This window comes from Aedes aegypti, chromosome 1 (genome assembly GCF_002204515.2).
Source record: "Aedes aegypti strain LVP_AGWG chromosome 1, AaegL5.0 Primary Assembly, whole genome shotgun sequence".
Lineage (NCBI taxonomy): Eukaryota > Metazoa > Arthropoda > Insecta > Diptera > Culicidae > Aedes > Aedes aegypti.
The window spans coordinates 218999731-219021741 of NC_035107.1; the positions used below are offsets into that span (position 1 = coordinate 218999731).

The 22011-nt window shown below is 36.9% G+C and overlaps 1 protein-coding gene and 1 non-coding gene across 2 annotated transcripts in view; both read left to right on the forward strand.

Moving 5' to 3' along the window:
* LOC5578520 (polypyrimidine tract-binding protein 2) overlaps positions 1-22011 on the forward strand; it is a 1002030-nt gene that overhangs the window by 25294 nt on the left and 954725 nt on the right. The gene's annotated exons all lie outside the window — the stretch shown is intronic.
* On the forward strand, positions 917-988 carry Trnaq-cug. The gene has a single exon. It is a non-coding gene; the product is annotated as a tRNA-Gln (tRNA).

The window sequence follows — 22011 nt, forward strand, 5'->3', positions numbered from 1 at the left end:
AAAACAACCAACCAATGGCTGTATAATTACAAGCGTACACACCCTCATTCACTTTCTTACTCGTCCATTCGAGTACGGAAAATTGTGAATGTTTACACGGGTCAGGAAATTTTGCAGGGTTGCAAAAATTAGGACCACAATGGGCGAATGATTATGACGAACGGCTTTCGTAATTCTTCCCGCATGCGATTTGAACTATGTCAGAAATGATGGAGGCTGGTCCGAAGATGCCGAAGATTTTAAAAAGGTAGTTGATTGCAAAATAGAAGCACAGACAAACAGATGTAACACTGAAGGTTTTCAATTTAACACTCATTGAATGATCATTACAAATTTGCTTTATTCCAAACCTCACAATCCGAGGCGTACGCATAATTTTTCTTTGTGTTTGACGTTTTACACAACCGCCATCAACAGGACTTGTTGCACAAAACAGTGTTTCGTGCAACATGCTCACCAGATGATGATGGTCTGAACTGTGAATATGGTAACGAATTTTAATGTAATCTGTTTAAAGTGTTACGTATGTTTGTCTGTGGATGTACTTTGCAAGATTTGCTTAATAATTTCCACCGCATAAAACAGCTGCTTATAACTCAGGCGTTCGACACCAAGCCTAATACAATTGAAAGAAAGAGCAATTTGGCGGCGTGGGTGTTTGAAATCACCTTCAGAGAGATTGTCCGCTCGGCGCAGGCTATTTTTACGTTGAACACGTGCTGTCTCGATCTCATAGAAAGTTGCACCGTTTCAGTTTTCATTTTAAAAGCAAGATTAGATTTTTGCGAGATACCATTATTGAGTACGTCGTGACTGTTCATGTTGCGTAGTGGTTGCAGAAGAAAGTATGTTTTGAAGAATGATTATCAGCCTGCAGACCGCACAAACAGATAATCGGGTTTCTTCTTTATCAACTGGTTCCATGGTGTAATGGTTAGCACTTTGGACTCTGAATCCAACGATCCGAGTTCAAATCTCGGTGGAACCTGCGAAATGACTTTTTACACGATTTGAGAGCAGATCAATTGCAAGGATTTAATTGCCCACGTTTGTAGCAATTATTCAGAACAATATCTCTAATATTATTCATTAAGCGAAATATTTCGCAACATTTGAATCAATCATCAAACTAATGCCATTAGCTTGTAACTACCAACATGTAAATCCATGTCGCCATAACATGCTCCAAACGAGAAAATCTAGATCACGAAAGTCGTAAACAGCCCCTCATTTGCACACGTGTCTGAATCCTCTCGAAAAACCACTAAAAACCCTTTTCAACTACCGTTGGTTTAACGATACACCAACAGCAGCAAGCAGTCAAACGTAGTTTAAAATTACCATCGTTGCCATTTTCACTTCAGCCCCTCCAGCAGGAATCCATCCCGGAGATGTCAGTCTACGACACTTCTGCCAAGGAAATTAGCTTTATGACACCCCAACCGATGGATTCAGTATTGTCTCTAAAATCACGCATCTGCCAGAGAACTATCCACTTTTTGTCCGAGCAAAGGTGGATAACTGAATGATATCAAATTGATTACAAGCTCTCCAAAATTGTTGATATGCGAAACGTGACGGCAAACATTTGGTTACCAACTTGAACGCAGTGATAACTTAATTTACTATTATTTTGATAATCGACGAATTCTCATTTTCTTCGGCTGTTAATTCAGCCAAGATTATAACAAAGTCAGTTATCAAATTATGACAATCAGGTAACAAGATTTCTTATTATTTTGTTATCAATTTCCTCTAAGGGAAAGCAGCACACTGATCTTTCGTCACTCGGTATTTGCCTGAGCAACAACGTCCCAAAAGTATGATGTGTCCATCTTCTAATGTGTGGGATTCTACCAGAAAAGGGGAGGAGAGTCGGGGTCATTGTCGTAAAAATTAACACACTCACATGCTGTTTGCCACGATTGCACGAAAATAGGATTATGATGCGTGCGGGGAAAACTTCTCTCTTGGAACCGGGCTGGAAAATTGCCAAATGATGAACCATGTCGTACACTCCATCGTCTGCTAATCTTTCGTCGTCGACCCTCTGAGGTTTAACGACCTACGCATGGTTGAGTGCCGGGTTTGTATGCTGAGGTCAGAACTTTCCCACTGTAAGTCCGATGACTAGATTATTGGGTTTTCGAGATTGACTTTATTCGCTGAAAATTCACGAAAAGCATAGGGTTACATTTTTATTGGCCTGAACTGACAAGTGAAAAGCCTCTTGCGTGAATAAAGCAGAGCAGGTCATGTTTCCTTAATAACCCGATGATGCTATAGGAAAGTCTTCAAAGATTCCTTCAAATGTTTTCATGCATTTCATGATTCCGCTGGTATTACTCAAGGCATTTCTCCAAAGACCCCTTCAAATTGATAACAAATTGCCGCCAAGATTCCCTTCGATAATTATTTCTGGAATTCAACTACCCACTTTTCAAATGAATTCCATAAGCATGCCTAAACCACTTGGTACAGGATTTTTTACAGTACCGTAATCCGGGGTATCATTGATCAGCAGGGTAACATTGATCGGAATGACTCATCTCGTAAAAAGTTCGTATTGTCATTTATTGATGGAACATTTACAAATCATGAATGGTGCTTCTCTTTCTTATATTCATAAGCTAATGAAAGTGAAAATTTTTGCGTGAATTGCGTTAACCTTATGCGTAAATTTGTCAACTTTTCGAAACAATTAATTCAAGGGGTAATGATGACCCTACCGAACATTCATGTCTCACATAAGTGCTGCAAACGATATGAGCAAGAAAAATGTGGTTCTTACTAAAAATGGCATCGCTGAAAACGATTCCGTTGTCAAAACTTTCATAAGTATGCTCAATTAGGCAACATTAACGAATTACTGTTAAGAAAATAGAATTTCCTTAGGCGTATTCCGTGGTTCGAGGTGTTTTTTAAAATAACTCAAAAAGTAAATGACTTGTAAGTGTTTGGCCTTCACATTCGGCTTCGGGGGCTATGATTTAAGTAAGTAACGACATTTTCAATATTACCGAACATTGTTTACATAGGTGATCAATGTTACCCCATATCAAAAAACCGCTTAAAACATTTTTTTAAACATACTTAAATCATTCAAAAAACAAAATACAGTACATAGTCACGAGCTACAGGTGGCAGTACTTGTTTTAAAAATATAAAATTTGCAACATTTGCAGTTTCGAACGAAATATTTAAGAAATATTCAAAAAAATGATCAATGTTACCCCGGATTACGGTAATTCCTGCGCGTACTTATCTAGAGGCTCTTAGATTAGCAAAACCCTATTTGGTTTTTGAAAGATTAGTTCAAAATTTGGAGTTACGCCCTTTCCATGATTGTTCCTTAATACGGATATATCTCTATTTGTCAAGTAAAAAAGTACACACCAAATTTTCGATCAATCTTCCAGCAATTTCGTTTGCTGAAACCAATCCAGCAATACACTATTTTACTGATATACAGCATTTCTGAAATTGTTTGCTGGAATTCAGCATTCTAACTTGCTGGATACTTGTCATCACCATCAGTTTTGCTGACTTTCAGTAATTTATATGACACATGATTGATAACTAGCAATCCATTTGAAATTTTGCTGTAAGCCAGCAAATATTATTACTGAACTCGTATCAGCAAACTGTTTTATCTGTCACCCGAAAATTAAAAAAAAGAAAATAATTCTCCCACTCGTTTCACTCACAATATTAGCATGGAGTTAAAAAAATGTTTACCCGAACATTCATATATTTATGTATATTTTTCGTAATATCGTATTTGGTAAGTACTAAACATTCACTATGATATTGATGGTTTAATAAATATCAAAATGTTTATTTCTAGGTGGCAACATTACCGTTACGGTAGACGGTGTCCATTTTCCCCCGAAGCCCAGAAAATTGCGTTTATTTTTAAATAAATGTTAATGACATACAACGCATTCGCATCTTATATTGTTTTCCATGACAACTTTTACAAATATTACCTAAAATTTTTCACCTACCGGGTGCTGGCGATCTGAAATTGCTGGAAATCAGCAAAAAATCCCACGAGAATAACAAATAACCTAGTGCTGATTAATCAGCAAATTAAAATTCGCTTTGCTGAATGGTCAGTAACCCAGCTGTCATTTGGATGAGAATTTGCATTGCTGATCAGTTCAGCAAATTTTATTTTGCTGGATCGATTGCTGAATTTACAGCACAAAAAAAATCAGCAAAAATTTGCTGATTTACAGCAATAAAAATTTGGTGTGTACATCTTTTGTGGACATGTCGTGACGGTTGTGGTAGCTAGAGTTGATATCTTAAAAATCAACTGCGTTTTCTATTGCAGTTGTTACGCGCCCCCAAGGAGGTCGATTGAGGAATTTTCCCACATTTTCGACAGGATGACAGCCAGTAGTGATAGCTGGTGATTTAAATAAAAAAAGAAAAAAAAAAAGAGGCCAACTATTGTTGGAATCCCAGGCCGCATTAAATGTAGAGCTGGCAAATATGGGTACAGTAAATACCTTCCGCAGAAATGGCGCAGAATCGATTATCGACGTGACGTTCTGTAGTCTCAACCTAATAGGTGTAGTATCCGGATCAACTTAAAATACTCACTTTCGGCCGATTCCGCCATCGGTCAAATAAACATAAGATGGGTTTGAACCACTACAACCAACCACGACAAAATCCTTCATTAAATTGACTTCTCGACCACGCGATGAAGCTCAAATCGTTTTTCACGCTCATTCTCTTTCGAACTGTCAATCAAAAGCACGCTCAAAAGATTCATGTCACATATATTGTACACTGACAACAAATCGTACACACTGAAATAAATACATGCAATATTTTTTTTTCTTCACATACATAAATTCTTAAGATATCAACTCTAGCTACCACACTAGTATTCTCATTTTTTCGTAGTGTTTTGTTACGAAAACTCCGAAAAAATGGCAATGGTCGTAGTTCATAAACTGTTAATGTATATTTTAACATGATTGTCTTTCACAAAAATATATTCCTAACCAACACAATCAGCTTTGCTGAACATGCTGATAAGCTACAATAGACCCTTCTTCTTGTTTTAGTCACATTAATGCTTCAATGCTGTTATCAAACAACCACTTTTTACTAATTGTTCTAAGAACTTCTTCAAGTTTTTTTTAGAAACCCGTTGAATCGTTCAGTGAACAATTCAGGAATTACTCCAGGAAAGCGCTTTTGAAATTCTCCTAAGATTCCTACAGTAATTCATTCAAGGTTTCTCCCGGAATTCTACCAGTTATTCTGCCAGGGATTCCTTTATAGATTCAAGAAAAATCATACTAGAGATTTGTACAAATATTTTTCTAGTAGTTTGGCAAAAAAAAACCTTAGAGATCATCGAGGGATTGCTTCATACGAATTGAGCTACTTTTCTCCAAATGCTGTTTTCTCGATCGCCAGTTCCTTTACAATAAATGTTATGTGGAAACAAAAAGCAAATTTTTGGAATGTTGGATTTTTGTATTCAACGCAACAATAAGGAGAACGGATCCTTCTTCCTTGATCATTTTTGAAGTCTGTCAGAAAAAATAAAATATCTTATTAATTACTTGGTTACATTCTAGAAACGTTGCTGGTTTTTAGTTAAATTTGTTTAGAAATTCTAGAAGAATTCTCGCGCAACGTTTTGAAAGGACCTATCTAACATTGAGAGGCTCTCTTTGTTTACTTCCTTTTTAATCAATAGCTGAGTCACAAGAACCTCTTCTGTTGCGTTTTTTTTGATGAAACGCTAGTCAAGGAAATTACCTTTCAAACTATAGTGAAAAACTTCGGTATTCCACTGTTATAATCGAAAGAGAGCGAGAGAGGAGAGAATCTCTCATTTGTACATACAGTCATTGACATAAGTTAGTAATCAAATGCTGTTTTTCCATACAAAATGCCCAAGTTTGGGGTGCTGTATCTCAGCTTCTGATAGTCCGAATTGGCTGAAATTTGGATGATGAACTACAAATAACTTGAAGTTTTGCCTGTAAGGGAATTATTACATTACAAAGTATACACTGAGGATGGTATGCTTTTCCCAAGCTCCATCTGTTGGTTCCTTGTGCAATTTAGATTGTTCTGGTCAATCATGGAGTAGTGACTACGAATTGTACGGTCATCTATGCATATGCTTATTTCATCTTAAAATTAACTCTCTCCTGTAGTCCCTTCTGAAGTTTTTGACTATTAAAAGCACAGTATACCGTGATGAATCAAAATCCGGACGGTACCAATATCCGGACACTTTGATAATATTGATTAATTTATGCATAATTTGAATGTTTTTGTGTTTGGGATTTTATCATAGTTTATGCTTTAAACATTGAAGATTATTATACTTTCATTTTCAATCTAGTTAACATTGCCAAATAATTAATGAAAATAACAACACGTTAATCGTTTCTGTCGGACGTCATTCCTTCGTGGTCCATTTAAATTGACGATTTACGATCTTAGAACGCACAACCGAACCCCGTGTTGAAGAAAGAGTGTGTGAAGTATGTTTTCATAGTGTTTTGAACACAATTTAAAACATGAATATATTTCCAATGTTTTGTAACAAAGCTGGTGTGAATTATGAAACAAATGTGCATTTAAAGGACTATAAAGAGACTGTCCGAGATTACGGGTCAGTGTTTTTAATCACGGACATCGACAATATTATTTCGACGAGTTTGTATGCTTGTCTTGAAAAGATATGCAAAAATATCATATAAAAACACAGGTGTCCGGATTTTGATCCAAAAATGTCCGGATTTAAAAACATCATTTGAGTAGGTGTCCGGATTTAAAGACAAGACACGCTCCAATATTTCGTCGATTTACTTGTAAAACTCATAAATAATATCGAAAATTTGGTCACTTTCATGAAGATCTGAAGTGTAAAAATATGTTGAATAATACAGTGTTGACCAGACTCATTTCCCCGAAATTCGAATTGTGAAGCCATGAACTGTTATAACTGTGCGTTGTATTCCTGAGATGGAGGGGGAGGTGGTTGGGCTTGAGTGTTGCACATGGGATCCGACAGTTTCGATCTCGGTGGGCCGCAATTCAAGTTTCGGTGAAATGATTCGCACTCACTCACTCACTCATTTCATTTCACCGAAACTTGAATTGTGGCTCTCTGGGATCAAAATTGATCGATTTTGTGTGCAGTACTCAAGCTTAACCATCTGCTTTTCTATCTTAGGAGGATAGAGCATGGTTGTAGTAGTTCGTGGCTTCGTAGTTCGGAAAATGTTATTTTCGGGGAAATGAGTCTGAACAACACTGGAATAATAACACTTCAAGAAAATTTAAACCAAACATACCTAAATTTAAGTTTGAACATTTCTGTTGACTTAAGCGTCCGGGTATTGATGCAGCACGGTATTGAACGAGAAAGTCTAAAAAACGAGAGTGAACGGAACTGTCATTCTGTACGATAGGTTTCATGGCGTTTTCCAACAGCCTACTTGATGGCAAGACAAAGTTTGCTACCAGTTTTAGTATAACCTGAGACCACGGTGCTCCAATTACCGTTATTATCAAATAAAATATACCATCCAAACGGCAGTCGGCAGTTGATTACTGACATTGTTCTGCACCTCTGGGCCGAATTTGAAAAAAATCCTTAGTCAGAATTTTGAGTAACGCCCTTTTGAAGTTTATATGATAGAAATCACACGAAATATGCCACTTTAACTTGTTTAAACAAAGAGATTAAAATAAAATTGTGTAGTTTTAATTTTTTATATGGTTTTAGATATTACAAAATAAATTTTTCTAAATTTTTTCTCGACCGACATTTGAAAAGGGCCAAATTAACGCCTGGTAGTGATTTTAGGAAATTGTCCATAGCATTCAAATTTGTATGAAAAATTCTTGGACAGAATATGCAGATACGCCCTTTTGAAATGTATGGAAAGAATATGAAATATGGAATATGCTGAATTCTGCTCCATCTATGATCAACGGTTAGCTAGGTGCATATATAATCATTACACTTTTGCGTTTGTTCTTATTTCATTCAATTTTGCAAGTTGCATAGAAGGAATGATTCAAATATAATGTAACGCAGAATTTTCCAATTTGAGACCCTCTTTCCTCCCCCACGTTACAGCTTTTGCATGGAAAATGTATGAACCGTAACACTACCAAACCCCTCTTTACGTAATATTCTAACGATTCCAAATTTACACGTACACATATTGTCTATACTGACATTGCAAAAGGACCAAAGTATAATTGAAATATACACATTTCAATATAGCTGAACAATGACTGTGTTAAGGTGATTATAAAACAAAGCCAAACTTTAAATTTTCTTGTGCACAAGACTGGAGCATCTGACAAAAGTTTGCACTGAAAATCAATCAAACTGCTTGCTTGCTGGTGGTGACCAATGCGATAAATTTTCAGCGCGGAGCGCTGTTTGGTTCTCAACTTTGTGCTCTTGAAAATTTGAGGTGTGGCTTCGTTCTATAATCACCTTTAAAGTTAACCGAAACACTCAAACATCACTTATCTGTATCTATATTAGGCCGGAACAAATCTTAAAATCTTCTTTTGTCACCTTCCTTCAAAATGTGTCAAGGGGGGGGACAAAAAATAATAAAATGGAAATTCAGGGAAATTTATCATTTTTACCCAGACAACCAAAATGTACGTATAACGCAATCACCTGGAGGCTTTGTATGCGCACTATTTCACTTATAAGATGTCGCGAAATGACCTTCTACGTACAAAAGTGGAGGCGATATGCGTGCATACATTATGTGATGAATAATAACATACATTGCGAGTGTATAAATTTTCTACAGAACTAACCTATGATCTTATCCGACTTAACTTATGATAACAAATGTTGATTTGACAGCTGCTACGGAGTGATCCGATTTTGTTTGTACGAGTGTACGAGACGAAACAAAATGTACAAGTGAACTCAGAAAAGAAGTGTTTTATGCGAGGAAGGTCATCAATCTGACGAGTTTATCCACGGTGTTTTGCGGGTTTGATGTAATTAGTATGAACAAACGAGTTGTAACGTGAACTTTCATGCGATTTCTGGTTGTCTGGGTATTCTCATATGGTGAAAAACCATGTTTTGCCACATATATCCGTCAAATAGAAATGTTCTAGTAATAAAAACTACATTTTTAATTGTTCTTAATATCGATCGCATAACATTTTTCATAAAACGGCTTTCAAATTGTACCCTAGCTATTAACAATTTCAAAAAGAGTGCGAAAATGTTGCACTTATAGTGAAAGTGTACCAGTTATGGCCATAGTGGTTCCCTATTTGGCTATACGGGAAATTTCGATAACTTTCACATTTTAAATCTTTTTGAATGTTTAAACATCATGATATATCTTAAATCTTACTACTGCAACACACAAAATCTTTCAAATTGTGAAAACATGCAAGTAATCTCGTATGGCGAAATAGGGAACCACTATGTCCATAACTGGTACACCTACCCTATGCAACTTTAAATCATATTTAGATTGTATCAATTTGGTCCAACATGTATATAATATTCCGGGTCGGTTCAGGATCTTTTCGTTATGGAAATTTCTTTGACATCCCTGAGCATTACAGGTCATCGTACCTGCCGCATGATATACGAATGTAAAATGGCAACTTTGGCAAAGAAAGCTCTCAGTTAATAAATGTGGAAGTGCTCATAAGAACACTAAGCTGAGAAGCAGGTTCTGTCCCACTGGGGACGTAATGCCAAGAAGAAGAATTCATATAAATCATAAAAAATCTATTTTCATAGGCTATACTGCTACAGTAAAACAAACAGATTGAGGACTTGTAATCCAATAACACCTGTTATCTAATGTAATATTGCTGTGTGCGTTTGAAATGCAAATATCAAATAGGGGAACACCAAATGCGGTAAGATTTTTCACAAGAAATGCGATGTCAATGATAGATTTTTCTTGCTAGGGCAGCTGTGATTTATATAATCGTTGCTAGGTGTCCTTTGATTGTTTTGTGTTACCGTAATCTAGGGTAACATTGATCAATTTTTTGAATATTTCTTAAATATTTCGTTTGAAAATGCAAATGTAGCAAATGTTATATTTTTAAAACAAGTACTGCCACCCATAGCTCGTGGCTATATGCTGCGTTTTGTTTTTTGAAAGACTTAAGCATGTTTAAAAAAATGTTTTAAGTGAATTTTTGATTTAGCTGCTATGGTGTAGCATTGATCACCTATGTAAACAATGTTCGGATAAATTGGAAATGTCGTTGCTTAATTAAATCATGGCCCCGAAACCGAATATGAAGGCCAAACGCTTACAAGTCATTTACTTTTTAAGTAATTTTAAAATTAATAGCACCACAAACCACGGAATACGCCTAAAAGTAGGCAATTCCCTTAAGGAATTCTATATTCTTAACAGTAATTCGTTAATGTTGCCAAATTGAGCATACTTATGAAAGTATTGACAACGGAATCGTTTTTGGCGATGCCATTTTAAGTAAGAACCACATTTTCCTTGCTCGTATCGTTTGCAGAACTTGAACGTGAATGTTCGGTAGCGTCATCCTTACCCATTGAAATAATTGTTTCGAAAAGTTGACAAATTTACGCATAAGGTAAACACAATTTGCGCAAAAATCTTCACTTTCATTAGCTAATGAATATAAGAAAGAGAAGCACCATTCATGATTTGAAAATGTTTCTTCAATAAATGGCTATACGAACTTTTTACGAGATGGGTCATTCCGATCAATGTTACCCCGCTGATCAATGATACCCCGGATTACGGTACCGCATTTGGAGGACATTAAGTCAACATTTGCATCTCAAATGCAAACAGCAATACAGTAAAGACGAATTACAAAACTAGCAAAAAACACGAAAAATAATGAAAATCAACACTGAAAATAAGATAAATTATTTATTTTCCCCTTCTGACTTTTTGAAATTTTTGAAGGGGGGGGAGACAAAAGTAAAATTTCAAATTTGTTCCGGCCTTATACATTTGAATTTTATTCCATTCTTATTAATTATTTTATATTCTAATCTATTCTATTCTATTCAATTATAATCTACTTAAATTTATTCTATTCTGATCCATCCTACTTGTTCTTATACATATTTTTACAAATGGACACTGCATTAATTGATAACTGCGCACAAAAGATTTGAACGATACATTTTCGATATTTGTACGGCTTTTCAGCGCTCCCAGCTCTGTAAAAAATTGCTATGCACAGATTCTGGCTCCTAATGCGTGCTTCTCATATGATCCATAAAAATGAAGATTTGAATTATTATTTCACAGTAAGTCCAACTAAGGGTTTCAACTTATATATGATAGTTTTTATGTATTTTAAGGAACTGAAGCATTTTGTATTAAATGCTTTTCAATTGAGCTGGTTCCTTGTTTTAACGGTAATTTGAACAAGTTTGTCGAGAGCTGGGAAGAGCACAGTCTGACAAAATCTTCGAAATATCATATCACCTGTTTCATGTAAAAGACTTCTGCAATGCGACTGGTCGAGGACTAGGCTGACATAATGAGCTAGCATCGGAGTCTGTGCATACCACTGTTTCACAGACCTGTCAGCACTATAAAGTCGAACAAACATCGAAAGTGTATCGTTCAATTCTTTTGCGCGCAGTTGTTGATTACAACATTGGCATTTGTAAAAATATGTATAAGAACAAGTAGGGTGGATCAGAATAGAATAAATTTAAGCAGAGTAGAATTAAATAGAATAGAACAGATTAGAATAGAAAAGAATTAAATAGAATTGAATAGAATATAGAATATAGAATTATGTAGATACAGATATGTTATATTCGAATGTTGCTATAAACTTTGATGTTCAGCTGTATTGATGTGTATATATTTCAATTATACCTTGGCCCTTTTCTAATGTCAATCTAGACAATATGTGTACGTATAAATTTTATGCAACTTTCATGAAATAAGAGCAACAGCAAAGGTGTAATGATTATGTATGCACCTAACCGTTGATTATAGATGAAACGGAATTCATCATGCAATATTCTTTCCATACACTTCAAAAGGGCGTATTTGCATATCCTGTCCAAGAATGAATGCTTTGGACAATCCTAAATCCTAAAATCACTATCAGGCGTTCGATTGTTAGATATAATTGTTTGTGTATTGGTTGATAAGTAATAACTAAACATAGCATTAGCCCTTTTCATATGTCGGTCTAGAATTTTTTTTTTTAAGGAAAATGTGTTTTTCAATATCTAAAACCAGATAAAAAATCAAAACTACATTTTTTTGTATAATCTCTTTGTTTAAACAAGTAAAAATGGCATATTTTATGTGATTTATATCATATAAACTTCAAATGGGCGTAACTCAAAATTCTGACTAAGGATTTTTTTCAAAATCGGCCCAAAGGTGCAGAACAACGTCAGCAATCAACTGCTGACTGCCGTTTGAATGGTATATTTTATTTGATAATAACGGTAATTGGAGCACCGTGGAGACGAGACTCGCGGAGACGGTCTTCTTTTTCTGCGATTGCTGAGTTTTTTTTATTCCACTCAGTGTTTTCATCAATCATGCGAATGCCGTTCAAACTCTCACATGAACATCTCAGCAAAAAACTATTGCAGTTTGCATCACACCGAAGCACAAACGGCCTTTTGAGTGAAATTAAATGTCAGCAAACGTAGAAGACATTAGAAATAATTAGTCTTGAGTTTGGATTTATCAGCATCTTTGGAAAAAAAAACTTCTCCGCTGACTGAGATTTTTAATAACAGTTTATTTTGAATACAATATTTTTCACTTTTTCAGCCATAAAAACGACGGGCTGCATTTGACGTTTCGTGACAGTGGAATCTGGGCTGCATATGACGTTGATATTTTTGCTCTTCGCGAGGTTCTCTCAGAGTATAACTAAAGAAACCTATTGCCCTATCTTAAACTAAATACTAGAGGGATTCAAAATTCAAAAAAAGATGACCCCGTTGGTTGTATAACCAGGCGGATTGGGCCGCCTATAACAACAACATCTGCGCATCAATCAGTAATCATCAACCAAGTAGCATATCTGAGTTTTCGGCTATCTTAACCTTTACGTTACCGGCCTCCGACAAGGCATTTTCAAATAACTGCCATTTCGTCAATATCCATTCGATTTTTTTGAAACTACCGTCAGTTTACTTTGAAAAGGTTTCAGTTATTTGTCATAAATGGAGAATGCTGAATGCGGAACCATGCCGGAGATATTCCGGATTGTACTGGGGTCACGAGGGTGCCAAATTTGGGAAATGTGATTTATTTTTTTATTTATTGCAGTTACAACACTGAAGTTTTTATGTAAAACTAGTGGGCCCGGCAAACTTCGTCTTGCCATCAAGTAGGCTGTTGAAAAACGCTGTTGATCGTCGCATACAAAATGACAGTTCCGTTCACGCTCGTTTGTCCGACTTTCCCGGCAAATATCCTGGGATGTTTATACACACAAACACGTCGGAACCCTTGATGAACAAAATGGAAAAAGAATCATTCGAATCCGTTGACCCGTTCGTAACCCATTTCGTGACATACAAACAACATTCCATTTTTATTTATATAGATAGATATAAGATATCCCCAGCAACACACATGTTATAATTGTGTATTATCAACTGATATATGACCAAAACTAGTCATATATAAGTTGATAATACACAATTATAACATGTGTGTTACTCGGGTAATGGTCTATTGTCATCATTTCAACATAATTCGAATAAGTGAACCGTTCCGGAACATGATAGCCGGTTCCGCCAGAGCTGGTTTGGGGACATTTCCGTTTCATGTCCAAAACATTCCGTGCGACGTCTCAATCTTCATGAATTCGGGAAAACATGTCAATAAAAGAAGGAAAACCCCGGTACAAACAGATGTGGCCACTCCAGATCTCCTGGCACAGGTTCCACGAGGGCCTCTTTGGGGACATTTCCGTTTTATGTACAAAACATATCGTGCGACGTCTCAATCTTCTTGAACTTTAGGAGAACATGTCATTAAAGGAAAACTAAATTAAATATCCATAGATGTGGCCACTCCAGAGCACCTGACATAGGTTCTGCCAGGGCCTCTTTGAGGACATTTCCGTTTATTGTCGAAAACATACCGTGCAACGTCTCAATCTCCATGAATTCGAGGGAACTTGGTAATAAACGAAGATATGGCCACTCCAGAGCAATACAATTTGAATTGGGGCGAATAAACTGGCTTATTAAGTCAAGCTTGACCCATAACGCGGGTAGATCACCTTTTCGAGGTGCGTTACGGAGTAAGATCTACCAAATTGTACTCTTGCTGTATCTGTTCTTGTGAATACTTATAAGTTACGGTCGGAAGAGTATAAGAGAGTAACAAGCCACTAAGACCCACATATTTGTCCTAGATGATGAGGAGGTCGAAGTGGAAAAATGGCTCAATCAGCATCTGAGGTTGGTTTCAACGCATGAGACGATTTCTTTCCAAGTTCAAGAGTTTATCTTTCGATATCTAGGAGGGAAACGATTCCGAATCAGTGGAGTAGCAGACCTCTTAACTTCTAAAATAAGCTTTTTGTTTCAAGGAATCTAAATGTCTCATGCGATGAAACCTGTTCACAGTTTCAAAAAACGACTTTGAACCTTATAAGTAGAAGCAATAATTTGATACGCTAGAGTACCGATGCATGGTCAAAATCAGTATCATTCAACCAGCTTAGTGGCCGAACCTGATTAAGGGGCGCGCTTTTGAGAGTTTAATGGTGACAAACTGTTTTCTCCAAAAGGTATAAATGGCGGTATCTTTTTCTAAAGAGGCTCTATGCAAAAGGTAAAGAATGATATGTGTATAAAAAACGACTACTTCATTATTTCTCAATAGTAATGGAGTACAACGACATGCACTAAACAAAGGACAAGGGTATACCACAAAAGATCAAAGAAAACTGGTCGCAGTGGTTCATCCCGAACAGAAACAGAATAAAAAAAAGTCAAGCTTCAAAAATAAAAAAGAAAAAAATGCATGAAGAATTTGTAAGTAAAACCTTTGCGGATAATGAACATGAGCTCAAGCATAGATGACCGCTTCGTAGTTGCACTCCGTGTTTGACCGGAGCAGTCGAAGATGCACAGAGATTTAATGAATGGGGCTTGAGATTGGCGAACCATTCTCAAAGAGCACGAATCGAGAGTTCAAAGACTGAATGTACCTCTGCATCTCCACAATTGTCTTGGAAAGTACATTTGGTTAGTGGGTGTTTCCGGTCCCATCGCTCGCTCCAGCTGGAGCAAGCAATACAACCTGAGTAATTGATAGAAAATTTTCTTCGAAGTTTGATGATGTTCGAAACAAAGTTCTAGTGGATTGCTTGTTAGTTTTCTTCTCAGCTTTCTGCTGAGTTTCAACTAGTTGCACAGTGCATTCTTGGCGTATTCATGAAGATCTGCATAACAGATTTTCCAAAAATCATGGAAATCATCTGTTCAGAAAGATTCTGCCTAAGACTGCATCAGTGAAGAAAAGCCACATCAGTTTGTATATTTTTATGCTAGATTTATTTGAATACTTTTCAGATTTTTATTATGCTTTACCCGTGGCACATCTATTTTTTGTGCTCTGGAGTAGCCAGATCTGTTGGTAGCGAGGTCATTCTTCATTTGTTGACATATCTTTTCCTTCAAATAACAGTTATGTCATAAAATAGGCCTTTCTGGAACCTGTATGTGATGCTCAGGAGTGAAAACACAGGGTCTATTCCTCATTAATTGACATGTTCTGTCAAATTAATGAAGAATGAAACGTTGCACAATAGGTTTTGGACATGAAACTGAAATGTCCCCTAAGAGGCCTTGGCGGAACCAGTACCAGGTACTTAGGAGTGACCTAATTAGTTGATACCTAGTTCATACTACATTAATTGACATGTTCTATCGAATTCACGAAGATTGACACGTCACACGGTTTGTTATGGATATAAAATAGAAATATCTCCAAGGAGGCCCTGGTGGAACCTGTGCTTGGAGCTATGGAGTGGCCACATCACATGTTAATAAGTTGATTCTTTTTCTTATTGACATGTTTTTTTAACAGCAGAAATATCCCCAAAAAAGCTCTTATGGAACCTGTGCCAGAAGCTCTGGAGTGGCCAAATCTTTTATTACCGTGTTATTTTTCATTTATTGACAAGTTATTTAAAATTCATTAAGATTGAGATGTCGCACGGTATGTTTTTGGACATAAAATGGAAATGTTCCCTAAGAAGCCTTCGTGGAACCTGTGCCTGGAGATCTGGAGTGGCCACATCTGTTCGAACCGAGCTTTTTCTTATTGACAACTTCTCTTGAATTCATACGTCGCACGGTATGTTTCCGACAATAAACGGAAATGTCCTCAAAGAGGTCCTGGCGGAACCTGTGTCAGGTGTTCTGGATTGGCCAAATCTATTGAAATTTAGTTTATTCAATTGACATGTTCTCCCGAATTCATGAAGATTGAGACGTCGCACGGTATGTTTGGCCATGAAACGGAAATGTCCCCAAACTGGCCCTGGCGGAACCGGCTACGATGTTCCGGAAAGGTCCACCTATCAAATTATGTTGAAATGATGACAATCAACCATTACCTCACGTTTCACATAAAACTTTAGAGTTGTAGCTGAAATAAATAAAAAACTAATCACATTTCCCAAATTTGGCACCCTCGTGACCCCGGTACAACCCGGAATATCTCCGGCATGGTTCCGAATACATAATTGTCGATTTATGACAAATAACTGAAACCTTTTTCAAGTGAACTGAGGGTAGTTTCAAAAAAAAAAATCGAATGGAAATTGACTAAATTGCAGTTATTTGAAAATGCCTTGCCGGAGGCCAGTAACGTAAAGGTTAACCCAAGCGGCAAGCGTTTCAATTCCCAAGACAAGCAACACACCCGGCCGTGAGACTCTCCATTGGTGGTCCCCGGAGATTAAGAAAGCCATCAAAACACGTAGAAAAGCTCTCCGAGCCGTTAAGAGATTGGACCTCAATCATCCAAACAGAGCAGCGGCTTTGGACCGATACCGATCTCAGCGCAACGAATGCCACCAAGTCATTCGAGATGCTAAACAGGCTTGTTGGGAAGAATTTCTCGACAGCATCAATGCTTCACAATCAACGATGGAGTTGTGTTTGATCTTCCGACCTTGACGCTTGCTCCTGCGGGGGCCGGCGATGAGGGCAGGATCAAACATGTCGCGCGTCGATCGAGTAAAGTGAAAAAGTACCGCTTTCGATTAGTTCTTTTTGATCTTCCGACGTTGACGCTTGCTCCTGGGCAGTGCGTCAAGAAAGCCCGAGCAGTCGTCAGTTGTTTTCCCTCACGGGTTGCACGCCTATTTTCTCTGAGTGCTTTTATAGAGCCTATTAAACGAGTGAAGTTCAAAGAGGATTGTTGCTGCTCAAGGATGACGGATCAATTGGTGAGCTCGTTTTATGCTACTGTTTCTAATCTATAAAATATGTATGATTGCACCCTTAATCGTTACAACGGTGAGACGTAAATATGATTTTTCAAAAAAATATGAATGGTTCGTCACTGTGAGTGTCGACATAAACTCTGATTCATAAATTATTTTTGTCTATTTTTTTTTTATTCAAAACACTTCCTTCTTTTTACCTTTATTTTTGTAATTAAAAAAAAAACTTTGAATGTTTCGACACTTCAAGTGTAGACTTCCAAAAGGTTCACTTTATTCAACAAACTTTGAAACGTTCGTCACATCAAGTGTCGGCATATTTTTTCTCTACATAGATGTTGTTCATATCAAATGAAAATATTATATTTACATATAAGCATGTTTATATCTCACAAATAATTATTTATCATGGTCTAATCGCTTATCAAAGTGAATCCTGTGACCCAACGATCCTTCCCATTAACAAACATCCCTCCCAGTAACCTTTGTGGAGATGCAGAGGCAAACACGGTCTCCAAATAGCAAAGATTACACACTAACATTCCTTCCCTCAATCCCACCTGACTGCAAGGACGTGGCCGGCGCCGTTATTGATCATGTATAAATAGAGGCACTGAATTATGCACACTGAAGAAGATTATGGCCAATCCCAGCCGAACTTCTAGTTGATTCTTTGTGCATTTTCACTGACTTCGGTCAATCACGGAATAGCAACCATTGATATGTGTAGTCAGTCTAAGCTAAGCTAAGCTAAGCTAAGCATCAATGCTTCACAATCAACATCTGACCTATGGTCCAAGGTCAACGCCCTTAGCGGCAAACGATCCACCACCCGCCTACTCTTACCATGCTAAGTTTGAAAACTCCAATTGATTAGTGGATAATAAGGAGTCAAACCTTATTAAATCGTATATGAATTGACACCTACCATGTATCGTAGGTGCTCAACATTAACATAATGTTGAAAATTCAACTCTGAGGCTATTGAAAAGCATTTAAATTGCTTCGAAACAAGTATTTAGTTTAAATTCTAAACATTTTGAAAATTAAAAAAAAAAAAACAATTTTTTTTCTTTGTTGATAAAAACGGAATAATTTGTTGACGAAATCGGAACGTGATAAAAACGGAACATACCTGTAGTACACAATTCTGTTTTTCATTTAGTTATGATTTCGATAAATAATACTAAATCCAAAGCACATTTTTAAACTAAGTCAATAATTTACAGAACTACGTAAAATCAATCGTTTGATAAAAATGCACCCACTCCTGTAGAAGAACGACCAACTTAGAATGACAGAAGTGCGATCCATTTCCGGTACGACTTACATCCACTTGGCATAGATTCGTTTCGTTCCCGGCACAGCCACATCGCAATCAGTGTGCGAAGGTGCTGGCGAATGAGTAACCAACCATCGCATCGGCAGGATGAGAAGGAAATTACCGTAGATTTATCTTCCTTAGTTTCATCTTTGTGGATATCATTTTTCCTCGCTTTTATTACCCCTGGGGCTGACGTACCCAATAATATGGATGTGTAGTTCACCTACTCCTGCTGGAGGCAGCCCCGGTTTTTCATCGTGAGAAGTGGCGAACCATTTTTAGATCGTTTCGAGAGAACACCGGTTGGTACCGTGAAATTGGGGTAACTTTGAATAGTTGTTTTGTAAGAAAAGCTGATTATTTCTGCATTCTGTTTAGAGATTTTATTTTTATTTTTATAACAAAGGGTGGTATCATTGTTTTTAATTGAAGTTTAAAGATCATACACTACCCATCATAAATATGAAATCGCGTATTGTAACATTCATACTGAATATTGCAGCACATTGAAAAGTTTAGCATCACTTAAAATGAATATTATCTCGTGATTCTGAGGTGCTAAATCGATGTATTTTTGAGGTCATAACGTCTTTGAGCCCCTGCCATGTTTTAATATTATTGATAAAGTTTCTGTCACTGGATTTTGGGTGATCTAAATTAAAAGCGCTGCATTACTCGATATTGCAACGATTTCATACTTTTGGTGTGTAGTGCATAACGATTCATTTTCAATGCGCCCATAACTTTTTATATAATCAAAAGTCGATTTTCCATTTTGGGGTAACTTTGATTTTAAAGCGCTTGTCGAATTTATCTAATTTGGCCAACCTCGTTGGATGAATATGTGACTCGAGCTGAAAAAATCTTTATTTTGCATTACTGTATACATAACTATTTTAACATTAGCTTGAATATTAAAACTTAAAAATGAAACACTGGGGATAAACTGATCAGCATATAACAATAAAGGTTTTAAAATCAAATATTTCCTCATCTACTAAATTTGGATCTCCGGAATCTTAAAATGATTTAAAGTTGTATATTTGATTATTTTATTTAAAATTAAAAGAATAATACGCCTGAATGTTGGCGTTTTCTACTGAAATAATGACGTTTCTCGAAAATAAACGGTCTTATGAACGACAAACTATGTTACATTATTCCAAAAAATGAGTTCTGTAATGGTTTATCAATAAAGGATTTAAAGACAAAACGTCGATAGGACAAAAAGTCGATTTTTTTTGCTGAATGGAAATTTGTTGGATTTTTTCCGCTTCTTTTTTTGGTTCTTCGGCCTTTTGTCTTTCAACCTTTTGCCTTTCGACCTTTTGTCATTCGATTTTTTGTTTTTTGACCTTATGTTCAGGTTCACTTTTTAGACAATATTGATTACACCCTCCAAAACCTTAAATGCTTCTATGTAAAATAACCATATTTGACATAAAATAGTAATAAAATCATCATTAGACATCTACAAACTATAAAACAGAAATATCTGTGATTCCAACGAAACATTCAGCATTCTTAAAAGAAAATGTTTTTTTTTTATAGATCGGATCTAATTCAGTGATCAATTTGGTTACAGGTTACGGTACCCATATTTCTTGTCCACCGTCCGTGGACCATCCTCCAGATATGGCGGCGATATTTTATGCGGCAAATTACGGGTTATTTTCGCCGGCACGAAAGTCTTGTCCCTGTTCTTGTCCAATGTCCATGTCCCAGAACAAATGACGGTGAAAGAGGCCGCGTTCATCGGGCGCTCACCCCAAATCGCTAGTCCGGAAATGTTACCGCCGTTTCAGCGAACGAATCGGAACATGACACGGAACCACTCGGGGTTACGCCGTTCATTCGGCAAAGATCCTCCCCAGAACATGTGTTTCGAAAGGTGACATAATTTTCTTCCTCGGTTTCCCCGTTTGGTTTCGCGCTGCTGGGCGGTCAAATCTATGCCGGACTGGCTGGGCTGGACCAACAACATGAAGCTCTCAAAAGGAGTACGTGACTTGGCGCCGTAAATTCGCCCTATGGATTGGATCGTGTGGTCGTTGATAGTCAGCGGGTTCATGATTTTGACTGGTTAGATAAATCCACTTTTTGTAGCAGAAGCCTCTTGTTATATGAATTTCAAAAACGTATTGACTTATTAGTGCAACTTCATGGTGGTCCAAATCACTGGTTCGTTCCTAATTTTTGGACCATGTTAAAAATTGGAGCTTGCACCGGTAGTGATGTTCCAAATTTATTTTATACCAGTTTTCTGGTCTATTTTTTGGAACAGGCTAGCTGTCTGGTCCATTTTTGGTTGGATTTGGAACAAGATTTGAGCTGTTCGAAATCTGATTTGACACACGTTTGTTTACTAGTTCAGATTTTTCTCCCTGAGCTTGGTAGTCTAGAAAGTGAGGATTCAAAAGCTTTCTAGGTGTGTCTAGCCGGATTTCCACCAGAACTTCCTCCTTGATTTGCTGCAGGTATTGCTCCGAGGATATTTCCTCCAGGAATCCCTCCCGGAAACCCTACAGATATTTCCATCACAAATTTCTTTGTAAATTTCGTCCAGAGATCCCCCAGGGGTTTGCTCCAAGAATTTCTCCGTGGTTTTCCTCCAGGGGGTTCTTCGGGATTTTGTCCAGGAATTTTTCTGGTGATTTTCACCCACAATTGGGTCCTAAAATTTCTAATGAATTCTTGTTTTTATTTAATACTTCAAAAGAGTATGTTCTTTCAACTACTTTAGCAATTTTTCCAGCTCAAATAACTGCTATAACATATTTAAACTTAAATTTAAAAAATGGTTCCAAATCTGAACCTTGACACTTTTGATCATGTTTGAAGTTCACTTTGTCGACGGCTTTTAGTTTTAACACTGGGGTTGTTCCTATCTCACATTTCGAAAGGGACACGGAAAACAAAATATACTCAAAAATTAAGTTAAAACCAAGGGGTGTGACAAAATCTAAAAAATCGCAAAAATCATGTTTTTTGGTCTAAAATCAACAAAAATCATTTAAAAATTAAGTAAACATATGTTTCTGGCCTAAACTTAAGCGTTTGGTACAAAAATTGAGACAGGGCTTTAGGACCCTATTCCTCCGGGGATTTAATAATGAAATTCCTCCAGGCATTTTCTCCAGAAATGTTTTCACAGAATTTTTCCGGGAATTTCCTCCAGGAATTTCTTTGGGGAATTTGTCCAGGAATTTTTCTGG